Source organism: Neophocaena asiaeorientalis, unplaced genomic scaffold (genome assembly GCF_003031525.2).
Source record: "Neophocaena asiaeorientalis asiaeorientalis breed wild unplaced genomic scaffold, Neophocaena_asiaeorientalis_V1.1 scaffold264, whole genome shotgun sequence".
Classification (NCBI taxonomy): domain Eukaryota; kingdom Metazoa; phylum Chordata; class Mammalia; order Artiodactyla; family Phocoenidae; genus Neophocaena; species Neophocaena asiaeorientalis.
The window spans coordinates 5,930,524-5,944,614 of record NW_020185332.1 but is presented as its reverse complement, the minus strand read 5'-3'; the positions used below and the strand labels follow the sequence as shown (position 1 = coordinate 5,944,614).

At 41.1% G+C, this 14,091-nt stretch overlaps 1 pseudogene; it reads left to right on the top strand.

Annotated features, from left to right (window-relative positions):
* The first annotated feature begins 12,453 nt into the window (after positions 1 to 12,453).
* Positions 12,454 to 13,369, top strand: LOC112393118 (ferritin light chain-like; annotated as a pseudogene).
* Positions 13,370 to 14,091: the final 722 nt, after the last annotated feature.

Genomic DNA, 14,091 nt, shown 5'->3' with positions numbered 1-14,091 from the left:
CACACAGTACTATTACAGCAGGAATGAGACCAGAACAAACTTGTGAATCACAAAGCAAAAGCAGTCTCGAAAGTGTCCAATCAAATACAGGTCCTATATAATCAACGAGAAAAATTAAAATTCTACACCACAGTGTAAAATTTCGTGAGTATATCCCTATCCCACAAGTAAAAACTCTCTTTTATGTTCACACAGCAAAACCCAGCAGCAATATGTCCTGTCAACAACTGAAGAACATTGCAAATGTAAGAACTCCTTGACCAACTGGTCATGATGACTTCGTACAAGAGGCCCCAAGCTTTGCCTTCCCCCACCTGCCAAGTGAAGTTAATGACAAACACTGCCGGTCCTATCCCAGGAACTCAGGAGAATCTGTGTTCTCCAAAGACCATGCTTGTGGATTTCTCTGAAGCTAACAATCAGATTTCCTTTCCCGGGAATTTCTTGCTTAACTCACCCAAAGCATTTTTTTAAAGAAGCAATACCTGTACTTTCCAGATTACAAGGTGGCCTAAAATATTATCAAGTGTCACAACTATTCAGGTTCATCTTGTAGTTCTTGCACCTCTGACTGGTGTACCTGTGAGCTGACACTCGGGTCTGATAATATATTCTGCAACTGTACATGTTCATTTGTAAGTGGAACAATCTCTCTGGGCGGGCAGTTAGGAAACCCAGATTGAAACTGCTAATGTGAGCTGACTTCAGCTGTTGATGATTATGTAGTCAAGCCTTGACCAAGGTTTCCTGAACCCTGGCTAAAATCGGAAGTCTTGAGACGGCCCAAAAATGAATTCGCACACTTCCCTGATAGTGAAACTTTTTAAAGAGCAGATGTCAAGATGATTTAAGAGGAGCTGAAATTTAACGTCTCAAGAAAACTTATCAGCAAATTAGGACAGTTCAGTTTTCAAGAAAAATCCGACAGATGCTAAAGAAGAAGTCATTTGGGTGACAGTTATTAGAGAAAGAACTGATTGGTTTTCTTCCTTCTCACCAGTTGTGGGGCCTATAGAGATGCTAAGACCAGAAATATGATGGGCTGTCTGCTGAGGTGGGTGACAAAAACAATCTCCATGTTTACGTGGCATAGAAGACTTTCACTAACATGCAACTTGGACAATTCAATTTCTCCTTGGCGTGGGCAAAGTTCTGTGTCAACTGTCTTTTCAGGAGCTTTCTCCCCAACTTGTCATTGGGCCATTTTATTTTGGGCCCTCTCCCCCAAATCATGAAAGTAAACGTTAGCCAAAAAAACCAAGATGACTTCTGATCTAAATCTTTCTATCAATTTAATATTTGAACTACATAAAGGAAGCTTTAAATCTTTCTACATTTACATTATGCTTAATCCCTAAGAATTTTCCTGCTGATTTTCACAGTTAGAAAGGCACTCAAAACCTACCCACTCTGGCTATATCTTCATTTTGTTTTAAAGCAGGTACAGCTGATAGAGTTCATTAAGCCTCTGCTGAAAGACCAACCTGTTCTACTGCCTGTTACCGGAGTGCCACTTTTTTTCACTAGCTACCACTCTCATGCTGTCACTCACAACCTTCCATGAATTTAAATCCAACCACGGGTTATTATTTCTGCCATAGGCCAATGAAATTATCCTTAGGGATGACAATTCCTTAAAGGTCCTTAGGGATGGATGGTCTATATATTAAGTAACATCTATGGTCTCTGTCCTATTTGTTGAGGGGTATTCTTTGTATCCAGTGGAGTTGAACTAGTGGTTTTTGTCCACTTATCCAGGAGCCAAGTCATAATGCAAACAGTCAGCGGCTTTCTGTATGTTGCCAGGTGGCCAGGAGTCCATACCCCAAACCGCCATAAACAGTAGGCACAACCATCCGCCCCTGTTCAGGAGAGGCCCAGGACTGAGCTAGCAGAAAGACTGAATTACTTACCACCTCTAGAGTGGGTCCCACCAGGCCAGGGACGAGCTCATGGGCAAGGCTGTGCAAGGAAGCGCTCTGTACCATGCCTGCCCTGCGGATATACAGAGGACTTCAGTCTCCTGCACTGTCAATCTCTCAGTCATCATGAGCTCAATTATGCACCGACAACAGCAAGAACAACAACAACGACGACAACAAAACAACCCCCAAAACGCTAAGGGCCACAGACTACCCTGGTGGAGGGACAGCCAACTGGAACCATGTGTTGAGAGACGAGGTGCTGTCCTGAGCATGTGTCCATTACGGGCCTGAGCTTTGCCTCTTTCCTCAAACATTCCACTGAAGCCCACGGGAGAGCCACGTGGAGAGACAGCAGGACTGGGCCCTACAAGTCAGGCAACCATCAAATTGGATGGGGTTGCTTTTGGTTTTTTTGTTTGTTGGTTTGGTTTTTTTGCTTTTCATGTTTGTTTTCTACAAATACAGATAGACAGACAGACAAACCCAAGAGCAGATTTCAAGAATCAAGTGAGGCACAAGATAAACTACTTTGATGGTACACAGATTTTTTTTTTCCTCCAAATTGTTCACATGAAATCAAAAATTTTCAAAGCATAAATAGGAAAAATTGGGGGACACGTCTTTGTCGGCCCTGAATTGTGCCGTAAATATCTCCATTGCTTGCCTTAGAAGGATGCCCAAACACATCTCGTAGGTAGCACATTATCTGTGGTCTGAAATAGTTATCAAATTCTAATGACACTCTTAATCGAAAGTCTAAATAATATGCTGGTCAAGTACAGTGAAAGTTGACTGCCTGCCATCAATGACGTATTGGTTTCATCCTGAGAATCAAGGCACAGCCAAACATCATTGCTCAGAATGCAGATCACAACACTTTACACTGACGTGAGTTTGTAAACTTATGGTGGAGTTCAATGAAGGCAGTTGATGAAAGCAGTTGAACCTGAGAGGTGGGAATGAATACAGAGGATAAATCCAGCGCACATTTCCACATCAAACTACCCATGCCATTTACCAGGGCCCCCAAAGGCCACACGAGCGGCAGCGCCTAGATTCCCCGTCAGTATCTCTGCTCCACAGACACAAGTACAAAACGGCCTAAATCGTGAACTAGTGGTGAGGAAAAGGAGACCAAAGTTTAAAAGAAATCAAGGTGATGTTTCCTAGAAACATACCAACTCGTCTAAGAAGGATCCAGAGTAAGGGTGATCAGTAAGTAATTAATTGATCCTCCTGGCTAGATTTTATGGTTTTTCTAAAGATGAGTGGCTTGAATCGCTAGAATTTATCACACTATGTCTAGACTCTCTTTAACACACACTCAGTACAAACAGGTGGAGATGTACCACTTCCGACCACTACAGGTAGAGAAGTATGACCTCTGTTGACCATGGATCACAGCTGAAACATTAGTTTATACTTGAAAGGCCACAGCAGCCAGACATATGCGAATTCCAACTCTTCAGAAAACTTTGGACAAAAAAAAAAATGCATTACTTACATGTATGCGTCTTCTTTGTTACTGAGATACCTAGAAGAGAAGAAACAATGACAAAGGTAAGAAAGGAGCCTGTGTGCACTTCTTAGAATGTACATCATCCCCAGTGTACTCAGAAACGCATTTTGTTCAGATGGGGATGCAGAGGCAAGATGCATCTTCATCTCATATACAGCATCACTGGATCTACCCCAGTGTAACAAAACTATTAACGATGGAGCCAGCAAGCATGGCCTACTGGCTTAAGAGGTTCTGTGGTAAAAAAGTAGCAGCACGGACAGTAATGAAACAGTGAGAGAAGACTTATTTTTTAAATTAAAAAGATTTTTTTTGCATTACGTGGGCCTCTCACTGTCGCGGCCTCTCCCGTTGCGGAGCACGGGCTCCGGACGCGCAGGCTCAGCGGCCATGGCTCACGGGCCCAGCCGCTCGGCGGCATGTGGGATCTTCCCGGACCGGGGCACGAACCTGCGTCCCCTGCATCGGCAGGCCGACTCCCAACCACTGCGCCACCAGGGAAGCCAGAGAAGACTTATTTTTGATTTTAAATAGGGGAGACGATCATGTTTATAGGCAGAGTGGGGAAGATTTAAGGCACAAGGGTGTGAAGCCAACTTACTCAGACAAGAGTGAACTGAGCCACAGAGCAATTAATTTGCTCTGGCCGTTGATTTTGTGTTTACTTTTTAATGAAAATGGCTCTTTGTGCTTACATGAAGCATCACTTTTAATGGTGAGGGAAAATACATCCACAAAATGTACCTCTCTGTCTATACTTGTTAAAGTCAGAAGGGGAATGACGGCTACTTCTTGGCAAATGGCAGCACAATGAACAAAAACTATATGAAAACATAAGGGGCTCACGAGTCAGCACCCTTGATTCTTCTAAGATGCTTTATAGAGAGCGGGTGAAGAGAGGAACTGGGCAAGATTCTGCATATAAGACCGCAGAAAGATAACGTGAACGCACACTTCAATGCAAACAGTGCTATCGCCACTTCAGAAGTGCTCCATTTTGATTTCTGTATGCTTCATTCTTCTTGGGGGATATTCTTGAGACCAAATAGGCTCAAAATCATAAAGCTCTTGAAAACATTTAGCCTGTGACTAAGAAGTGTGGTAAACCTTGTGTGTCTTTTTTTCTTTCAAGTTATTAAAATAACTATTTAACCCTCCTCTGGAAAGTAACACTGTTGAAAAATTTGGCACTCATATCAGACCTATTACTTAGCTATGGAACGTATCGGACAGGGAAGAAATCCGTTATGAAAATCCATGGTATAGCACAGGGAGAACAGCTCGGTGCTTTGTGACCACCTAGAGGGGTGGGATAGGGAGGGTGGGAGGGAGGGAGATGCAAGAGGGAAGAGATATGGGGACATATGTATATCTGATTCACTGTTATAAAGAAGAAACTAACACACGATCGTAAAGCAATTATACTCCAATAAAGATGTTAAAAAAAAAATCCATGGTAGACATAAAGAAAAAAGCTAGTGCCAAAATTGTGCACCAAGACCAAAATCACACACTTGTTCCCCCACAAATTTCCACAGGACTTATTTAGGGAAGCTGAAATTACATAGCCCAACTCAAATTCTTTTTCCCCCCCTTTCTACGGAGAAAAACACAACTATTGTTTTTCATCGTGTTTGACTTGGCTTCGCATGGTGAAGTTAAGCTTCTGCAAGAGTCTTGAAGGCTCTCTCACATGGGAACTAACCAAAGGGTTTGAGGAGTTTTTGAAATAAGCTTTTTCACGGGAAGGGAACTGCCCCCAACAGGAGCAGTGAATCAAGCTGAAAATCTGAATACCACTTGCAACTCCAGCTCATGACACCAGCGCCAATAAACGGATACTTTAGTGCTCTTTCAGCATTATGAGAGCTATATGTGTACTTTCCTTAGGAAATGATGCTTTTGGTAAAATCACTTTGAAGAGAAAGTGCTTATGCTGTCACTCCTGATTATTCAGAACCTTCACACAATTGGATTTAACACAGCCCCAAACAGACCTATCTATATTCGCTGAGTGTGGAACTATTTTCTCCTGACATCCAAAGGCCTGATGAAAATACCACTGCTTTGACTTTTCTACTTAAATTTATTATACAGTGTGATGCAGTATTCTCATCAAATATTTTCATGACGATTATAATGATAATAGATTTTGAAAATCTTTCCAGGAAAGCTGCCTGATCCTTGAGATCACAGCAGCACGGAGCTAAAACTTCTCATTTCTGTCTCCAAGAGACAGCATGACTTCTGTAAAAGCACAAACTCGACCCCTCAGTTTCGTTTAACTGCCAATTAGCGATCAGTACAAGTAATTGGGAGATATACCTACACAAGAGTTGCCAGATTTAGCAGAAACAATACAGGATCCCCAGTTACACTTAAATTTCAGACACTAGCAATTTGTTGTTTATCTGAAATTCAAATGTAACTGAGCATCGTGTATTTTATCTGGCAACCCTAACCTATACAAATAAAATGTAAATTATATCTATCACATGCAAGGAAAAACATAACAATAAATTAATAGATACACTTTTATGGAGAAAGGCTTAAAAAACACATCCCTCTCACAAAAGCAATATTTTTTAAAGTGCATTACAACTCCTAATTATGGAGACATAACTGTGTATAATATTTTCTTTTTTTCAATGTTTTTACTTAATAGCCATTATGAAGACAAAATTCTATTTCTCTAGGAAAAGCAAACGAACTGAAAGTGAACACACAAAAGACAAATTTAATGAAACAATCAGAAAATTTATTGGAATTCCCTTCCTTCTCCTCTCCTGAAAAATAACTGTGCTCACACTAATGTCTTGTGTCTCTCCTTTCTCTATAGAAGCTCCAGTTCTTCATATTAACTGACTCCACAGAAGTGAAAAAAAAAAAAAAGAAAATGTCCTTCTCATTTCACAGATGGGTCAACTAAGGACAATTTAATCATCACAATAAAAAGTTTTCTGTAGAAAGTTAATATCTGATGGGAAGTGAGTCCATGGTATGTATTTAAAGCTATCTAAGGAGGTAAAAGAACTGTACTCAAAAACTATAAGACGCTGATGAAAGAAATTAAAGATGACACAAAAAGAGAAAGATAACATGGTGTTCTTGGGTTGGAAGTATTAATATTGTTAAAATGATCATACTACCCAAGGCAATCTACAGATTCAATGTATTCCCTATCAATATACCAATGGCATTTTTCACAGAACTAGAACAAATAATTTTAAAATTTATATGGAAACACAAAAGACCCCAAATAGCCAAAACAATCTTGGGAAAGAACAATGGAACTGGAGGAACCACGCACCCTGACTTCAGAATATACTACAAAGCTACAGTAATCAAAACATTATGGTACTGGCACATAAACTGATACATAGATCAATGGAACAGAAGAGAGAGCCCAGAAATAAACCCATGCATTTATGGTCAATTCTTCTACGACAAAGGAGGCAAGAATATACAGTGGAGAAAAGATAGCCTCTTCAGTAAGTAATGCTGGGAAAACTGGATAGCTACATGTAAAAGAATGAAATTAGAACATTCTCTAACACCATATACTAAAGTAAACTCAAAATGGATTAAAGGCCTAAATGTAAGACTGGAAACCATAAAACTTCTAGAGGAAAACATAAGCAGGACACTCTTTGACATAAATTGTAGCAATATTTGCTTTGGCTCTCTCTCCTAAAGCAAAGGAAATAAAAGCAAAAATAAAACAAATGGGACCTAATTAAACGTAAAAGCTTTTGCACAGCAAAGGAAACCTTCGACAAAATGAAAAGACAACCTACTGAATGGTAAAAAACATTTGCAAATGATATGACTGATAAGGGGTTAATATCCAATATAAATAAGTAGCTCATACAACTCAACATCAAAAAAGCAAACAACTCAATTAAAAAATGGGCAGAAGACCTGTATAGGCATTTCTCCAGAGGACATGCAAATGGTCAACAGGCACATGAAAAGATGCTCAACATCACTAATCATCAGGGAAATGCACATCAAAACCACAATGAGATATCACCTCACACAGGTCAGAATGGCTATCATCAAAAAGAACACAAATGACAATTGTTGGTGAGGATACAGAGAAAAGGGAGCCCTTGAACACTGTTGGTGGGAATGTAGATTGGTGTAGCCCCTAGGGAAAACAGTATGGCGGTTTCTCAAAAAACTAAAAACAGAACTACCAAATGACCCAGAAATTCCACTCCTGGGAGTATATCTGAATAAAAAACAAAAACACTAATTCAAAAAGATACGTGCACCCCAATGTCCATAGCAGCATTATTTACAATTGCCAAGATAAGGAAGAAACCTATGTTTCCATCAACAGATGAGTGGATAAAGATGTGGCAAACACACACACACACATACATATATAATGGAATATTACTCAGCCATAAAAAGAATGAAATTTTGCAGTTTGCAGCAACCTGGATGGACTTGGAAGGTATTATGCTCAGTGGAATAAGTCAGACAAAGAAAGACAAATACTGTATGATATCACTTACATGTGGATCTAAAAAATACAACAAAACTAGTGAATATAACAAAAAAGGAACAGAATCACAGATATAGAGAACCAACTGGTGGCTACCAGTGGAGGGGAGGGGCGAGAGGGGGAGGGGATTAAGAGGTACAAACTATTACGTGTAAATAAGCTACAAGGATACATTATACAACACGGGGAATATAGTCAATATTTTATAATAATTACAAGTGGAGTATAACCTTTAAAAATTGTCAGTCACTATATTATACACCTGTAACTTACATAATATTATACACCAACTATACTTCAATAAAAACCAGAAAAACCCTGGTATAGATAGTGCATCTAATAAGAGTAAATATTTAAAAAAAAAAAAAAAAAAAGATTTACTCCCCAAAGCATATCAGTCAGCAGTCAGCTCTATAACTAATTTAAACCTACAGGGTCCTGTCCCCCAGCCTTAGCTAAGCCAGGAATCCCCACCAGGGCTTGGGTGAAAGAGATACGTGAGAGGTCTGTGTGCCCTGGTTTGCAACCAGCAGCCATTTCTTCATACCCCTCCTCCTTAAATGGGATGACTGGGTCTTTCTTCCGTTTCTCTTTCTTCTCATTTCCCCAGAGGCTGAACGATTCCTGTCTTTCTTGCCATAGAGCTCATCCTTTCTGAAATCACAGCAGTCTACGCTGTCCATCTTTGTCCTCAAGTGGAAGGGGTAAGACTTATCCAAACCTAAGGCTACTAGCAGTGACCCTGAATCGACCATTCCGGGAGAGCTGCGTTTTCTAAAGATAAATTATGATGAGTGTTTAGGAGGCAAATAGCTCTAATTCTACCCAGAAGTGGAAAAGAATAAACTTTTTAAAGGCAGTTTTTTTTTTCACATCTTTATTGGAGTGTAATTGCTTTATAATGGTGTGTTAGTTTCTGCTTCATAACAAAATGAATCAGTTATACATATACATATGGCCCCATATCTCTTCCCTCTTGCGTCTCCCTCCCTCCCACCCTCCCTATCCCACCCCTCCAGGCGATCACAAAGCACCGAGCTGATCTCCCTGTGCTATGGGGCTGCTTCCCACTAGCGATCTCCCTTACGTTTGGTAGTGTATGTATGTCCATGTAAAGGCAGTTTTTAAGATAACTGGATTTGGAGTCAAGTTGACCTGAACTTACATTCTTAGTCCATCCACTTTCCTACCCAAGGCTAAGAGACCTTGGGCAACTTACTTCACTTCTCTGGGCCTGAATTTCCAGGTCTCTACAATTGTATATAATCATACCACTACTCAAAAGACTGCTGTGAAAATCCATACAAAATAGGGGTGTGCAAAGACCTTTACAAAGTGGGAAGTGTGATATAAATGTTCACTATTAACTTTAACAAAAGGTGGGCAATGCACACAGTCTTACTTTAACAAAGAAGCTAAGTCATAGCTGCTCATGATTTCTTGGGTTTCACACTGACTCATAGCCCGGGATTCTGATTTTCAGACCAAGGGCTCTGACTTCAAAATTCATATCTGCTGGAGGAGAGCATAAGACAGAGAACCGAGTTTCTAAAAGCAAGTGTACTCTGTTCTAGACCCCAAACTCCCCTGGACTCTACTCTCTAAAGTCAAGGGAAGATACTTGCTCATGGGCAGGTAAGCTAAGTGGGCAAAGGACTTGGATCACCACCACCAAAGGGTGTCAAACCAAGTCCAGATGTTGTGAAGGTTTTGATATACTTCCCAATGCCTGGAAAGTGACACCAAGATCCTTCCCCAGAGATTCACAAACAGACCACTGAGCAAGAGGCATGCACACCACAGAGACTGGGACTTCGTGGAGTTGTGGAAGAGTGATGGGTGGAACCAACTCTCTAAATGCAAAGCACTCACAAACCGTGAACCAAAAGTGACCTTGCTGGATGTTTTGGGAAAGTCACTTAACTTCTCTGGGCCTTAGTTTTCTCATCTGTAGAATGAGATAGCTGAACTACACGCTTTCTTGATTTCCCTTCTAGAGCCTTGATCAATGACTCCTTGCAGTGCTTTCAAGCTAACAAACCAAACTTCCTCTAAGCAACAGGCTGCCAGATCTACTTCTCAGTGTGAAAAAAATCTAATGTCTCTCACAATCAAGGGCAACCCCCTGAAACTTTTTTCTTTTTGCTTTTAAAAACCAAAGAAGAAAGAAGGCAGTATCCACAAAACGTTGTATAAGTAAAAGATACACTTCTTTTGGGTGATATTTTTAAATTATCTGGGCTAGAGAAAAATGGTACCTTTTGATTAAAGTTGTGAGACTCATAATCTTACCCAGCCCATTTTATTTATATATATATATATATATATATGGAGAGAGAGAGAAACATTCCCAGGTAATGCTTTAGAGTAATTTCTAACTTAACACTATGATAACAATTTTAAATTGACCATTTAATATCCTTAAAATGAAGAAGAAAAAATCTCCACAACGACTCTCCCCAAACTAGGACCTCTAATACAGCAAAATTCCCTGACTCTTATTTAGCCGACTATGCTTCAAAGTAAAGCAAAGAAAATGTCATGAAAATACTACAAATTTATCACTGTCAGGGTATCAGCAGTTTCAGAGTTACAGTTATGGCAAGAGCAGAGCACTTGAGGGATAGAATCTGATTTTTCCAATCAGTGCCAAATCTTGGACCAATTAACTTCTTTGATGGACTTCTTACTGTCTCTTGGTTTCTAGGCAATTGTGTGGGTACCAAGTTTATTTTAACTTTTTTTTTTTGGTAAGAAATGGCATCTTTCCTTCTCCCCAGACATACCAATTACCACAATGGCATTTCCAGAGGCCCTGCATTTTGGACAAGTGCCTAGCTACAAAGATGTCCTTTTGCGACCTTGCTAATATTCAGCCTGTGTGCCTTCTCTTGTCCTCTCTCACAATGAGTTAACAAGTGTTGAGACAGAGATATATGCAACATGTATAAGTTCTGTGTTAGAATAAAAAAAAGAAAAACAAACACAACAAAAAATATGTGAAGTAACAGATACACACTACCATATATAAAAGAGATAAACAACAGAAACCTACTGTATAGCACAGGAAACTATATTCAATATCTTGTAATAACCTATAGGGGGAAAAGAATCTGAAAAAGAACATATATATATATGTTTATATATATATATATATGTTTTATATATATATATATATATACGAACCACTTTGCTATACAACTGAAACTAACACAACATTGTAAATCAACTATACTTCAATAAAAAAATACCTAAAATAAGATGCTGTGCAGTTTTTCTTTTCTTCTTTTTGTTTTTAAATAGATCAGTGTTTCTCTATTTCAAGTGAGTGTGTGTGGCAGGGAGGAGAGGAGCTGAATGATAATTAACAAAACCTGTTCTGTAATGGACCAGCTTGTTACATGCAGGTACACAAGCCCCACAACACTAACTCTTCGTTTCATTTCTAGAAAAGGAGGGCTCCAAATACGAAGGCCTTTGCAAGATTTATTCTCCCTCCTCACAAGACGCCTGCATTAAATAAGACGTCCATTATTCAAGCCGTGGTCTTGGGAGAATGGCTTAACCATTCTTGAACCTCTGCTTCCTTATCCATAAAATGGGGATAAAATTCTCAGTGCCAGGTTTATAGTAAGACTTAAATAAGGCCATTCACGTGGGACACATAGCAGAGTGTCTCTTTCCTTTTAAAGATGTTTCTAATTGCAGATACTTTGCACTGGATAAACAGAGAGCTACCCCTTGGGTGAAGACAGGCAATACCCATTAATTAGAGACCTGCTGTTACAGAGGCGGATAATCTGGTAAATAAACGTTTGAGAGCAAGGGCAGAACTTTCAGACTAAAATCTGGAAGATTAGACCCCCCCTCCTGCCATAAAACCAACAAACACAGTGATAAGGTTGAGATCGTCTGGGTCCACCTGTTCCCTCCTGTCCTTCTCTTTCACTTCCTCATTGTAAGGAGCTGGTAGTTAAAACAGCAATTTATATGCAGCGTAAGAACATGAGATAAGAATCAAGGCCCAGCATGAAGGCTTTTTTTTTTTTTTTTGAATGGCTAACAATTGTTTCATAAAGAAAACCTATCACTTTGTGCTGGCCTGTGTCCCCCGCTTGCCCCAGTCCTGACTTGTCCCATGAGCTTGCTCTATTCCACACTGTCAAGGAGAGAATCAGTGCAGGATTCAGATCAGGAACACAGCCCGAATAGGGCCTCGCCAAACAAAATGATGTTACAAAACAATGTCCTTGTCTAGGACAAAAGAGCTATTAATGATAATCAGTACATATTATTGAAAGTGCTCCAAGTAATCTGTGGACTTTGTTTTAAAAATTCTTAATGGACACTAATGCTTAGGGTTCACTCAAAAGAGAAATAAATTATGTGCCAGGGTTGCAGGGACCAAGGACAACACTAGGAAGGCATCAAAACATTAGCAACATTACGACAATCAAACATTTTTAATTGCATTAAAAAGCCTTTAAAAGGATTGTGCTCGGCGGTTCCCCAGATCTGTCTCTTGCTTCAACAGTGTTTGGACGGAACAGACCCAGGGTCGCCCTTTCCTCCAGCCTCCGACCACCCTCCAACCTTCGGAGTCAGCCGCTCAGCTATCCTCGGTCACCGGGACCAGCCAACACCATTTTTTGAGCCGAACTCCTTATTACCGATCAACCATGAGCTCCCAGATTCGTCAGAATTATTCCACCGAGGTGGCGGCCACCGTCAACCGCTTGGTCAACACGCATCTGCGGGCCTCCTACACCTACCTCTCTCTGGGCTTCTATTTCGACCGCGACGACGTGGCTCTGGAGGGCGTGGGCCACTTTTTCCGCGAATTGGCCGAAGAGAAGCACGAGAGCGCCGAGCGTCTCTTGAAAATGCAAAACCAATGCGGCGGCCGCGCCCACTTCCAGGACTTGCAGAAGCCATCTCAAGATGAGTGGGGTAAAACTCAGGACGCTATGGAAGCCGCCATTAACATGGACAAGAACCTGAACCAGGCCCTTCTGGATCTGCATGCCCTGGCTTGTGCCCGTGCAGACCCCCACCTCTGCGACTTCCTGGAGAGCCACTTCCTAGATGAGGAGGTGAAACTCATCAAGAAGATGGGTGGGGCTTCTCTGGTGGCGCAGTGGTTGAGAGGCCGCCTGCTGATGCAGGGGAACGCGAGCTCGTGCCCTGGTCTGGAAAGATCCCGCATGCCGCGGAGCGGCTGGGCCCGTGAGCCATGGCCGCTGCGCGTGCGCAGCCTGTGCTCCGCAACGGGAGAAGCCGCAACAGTGAGAGGCCCGCGTACCGCAAAAAAAAGAAGATGGGTGACCACCTGACCAACCTCCACAGGCTGCTGGTCCCTAGGCTGGGCTGGGCGAGTATCTCTTCGAAAGGCTCACCCTCAAGCATGACTAGGAGCCTCCGGAGCCCAGTGGCCTTTGAGGAGCCCCTCTGGTGTCAGGCCTTCTGCCTGAAGCCCCGCTCTGTGGCCAGTAGGCAGCTTGTTAACCACACTGGAGCCCTCTCCCAAGCCATGGACCAAATGGAAACAATAAAGCTTTTTGCAGAAAAAAAAAAAAAGCCTTTAAAAGTCATTTAGAAATACTAATTATGGAGATAAATTATACTTTAACATGAGGTTTCTTTTATGTTAGATTTGAGCCTAGGTTGAGCTGTTTCGATAATACTTCAGCTCCTTTACCAATCGAGGTACTTTTTACAACACACACAAAAAAATTAATTTTAGTTTGAAAAGTGGTTATGGGAATGAATAAGAGAAATTTTTTCTGGTGTTTGAATTAAAAAAAAAATGTTTATGATTGCACTCCATCTCTAGGTCATATTTCCTGACATATGTGCCCAGAAATATCTTTTAGTTTTGGGCAGGCAGGACAGAGCTATACACTCTTTCAAGTCCTCCCTTTATCTTTGACAAAACAGTTCCAAGCACAAAACATCATTCCTGGTCCCCCAGCAAAGGCAACATCAAGAGACCATCAGTCTATCCTAGAAAGAAATTTTGAGACTAAAGTTATTTGGGAAACATCCACTTTCTCTTTTAGAGATGACTATTCACTGCATTACGAAAAGTCCATACCTAGGGAGGGTAATTTCTCCTCTTATGGCTTGCTGGTGCC